A 1,942-nucleotide genomic window follows, 5' to 3' on the forward strand; every position below is an offset into this window, starting at 1 on the left:
CTGTGTCGCCCTCACAGCCCTGTCCCCCTCACAGCCATGTCGCACAGCCGTGTCACCCTCACAGCTGTGACACCCTCACAGCAGTGACATTCTCACAGCAGTGACACCCTCACACAGTGCTTAGCTTGGGAAGGAAGGAGAATTCGTGCCCACAGGGCGGCAGGAGAAGCACAGGCGCCTGCCCCAGGCAGTGACCGCAGCCCCGGGTCTCACCGCCTCCCCACCCGAGGCCAGGCCCCATGGGGACATGGGTGGCGAGGGCAGTGCGGGTGGCCTGGGCATGCCACGGTAGGTGGCACTGCCTTTCCAACTCTGCGGCCATGGCGCCCAGAGCCACCCCAGCTGCAGCCCGGTGATCCCCGGCTGGGGTGGAAGCATGTCACGGGAGCGCTCGGTGGGGACTGTGTGGATTTTAACTGTCATTGACACCCAGTGTTTCTTTAAAAGCAACTGTGAGTGATCAATGTAGCCTGAAATAAGACAGAGTCCAGGGCTGCTGAACTGTGACAGGTTGCTCCTGTCCCACCCCTATTGCCCTGTCCCAGATCTGTCTAGTGGTTGGGAAGAGAAACCTGCTCACCTTAAGAACATGACTCCAGATTTGATCTGTGCCTCACCTGGAATTAATTTCTTGCTGATGAGTAACATCAAATTAACCGATGGTCTCCTGACATTTCCTTGTGAATAGGGTCCCAGGAGAGACGCCAAGGACGGAAAGGCCCTGGGTGATGGGGAAAGATGCTTGAACAGGGAGGAGCCAAGCGTTCCAGCCCTGCTGCACGGGCACCCACACCACCCAGGAAGGAGCGGGAGAGCTGCAGGGGCAGGGCGCAGCGTCCTCTCCCATGCCACAACCAGGCAGAGCCAAGATCGCATGGTCGCTCCCTCAAGAGGACTGTCTCACCTCGGGTTTACCCCGCTTCACCTTCCTTTCATGTCCTTATCAGGCCGAGCACCTCGAGTAAGAGAAGTACGTGCCGTGCCGCCAGCACCACTGCCTTGGCTTTCTTCTTTGCCCTGGGCTGTCTGGTTATGGCTAATTGCTCTGCTTCTTACCTTTACCGTTCCATTTATTATTTGTTCCCCAAAAGTCCCTAACTGCCTCCGAGGCAGGCACAGTGAAACGAGTAGCAAAGAGACAGCCTCAAGCAGTACCACCTATTAATATTGTGCGAGGACAATTTTAGAGAGCTCTCTGCCTTCCCAGCACAGCCATGGCTCCGGGGGGGCGGGGGGGGTGGGGGGAAGCAGCTGTTTGATCTCCTGTAAGTGCTCTGGGAGGCAGTGTGACAAAAAAAAAGAGCACGTGGCCACCTTCACCGCAGCAGAGCCTTTGTGCGAGGGTCTTCATCACAGTCAGAAGAAACGCACGCGTGGTTTTGGCATGAAAGCTCATCCAGTGGGTGGGAAAGTGCTGCCCGGGAGTTGCACCCTCCCAGCTGCGTCGGTGCCTTCCCGACTTCTCTGCTTGGCATAAATTTTCACCAAACCCACTCTCGGGGACCTTTTTCTGGTCCTTTTGTCACCATTTTATTTTGTGATTTATGATTTTTAAAACTTCTTAATGCATATTTAAAGCTCTTCCTTTCTTCTCATCCTCTGCTTTTAAAGTGGTGCTGAAATGTGCTTTTTGATGGCAGCCCCTGCTTTTGCGAGGCCCTAATAAATCCGTGACTGAAAGCAGACTGACACCGCTGCAGGCGTTTATAAAGCAAGGAAACCAGCTGAGAGCTGGGAAAAGACACTGTGGGTTTAGGGAATAACTCTGCTGAAGCCGGCGACGTTACACCAAGGCACATTTTTACCAGAGCCCAGTAAACCTTTGCATTTACTCACCCCCTCAAAACCCCCAAACGAGAGCAAACATCGTGGGGTATCCAGCAGCGGCCATGAGGGAAAATAGCACAAGTCCTCGACTGCTAAACGTGCTCTGCTACTATCA

The 1,942-nt window shown here is 54.6% G+C and overlaps 1 protein-coding gene across 3 annotated transcripts in view; it reads right to left on the minus strand.

Annotated features, from left to right (window-relative positions):
* HEATR6 (HEAT repeat containing 6) overlaps nt 1–1,942 on the minus strand; it is a 21,486-nt gene that overhangs the window by 18,475 nt on the left and 1,069 nt on the right. The window lies entirely within an intron of this gene.

Source organism: Egretta garzetta, unplaced genomic scaffold (genome assembly GCF_000687185.1).
Source record: "Egretta garzetta isolate BGI_Z169 unplaced genomic scaffold, ASM68718v1 scaffold120, whole genome shotgun sequence".
NCBI lineage: Eukaryota > Metazoa > Chordata > Aves > Pelecaniformes > Ardeidae > Egretta > Egretta garzetta.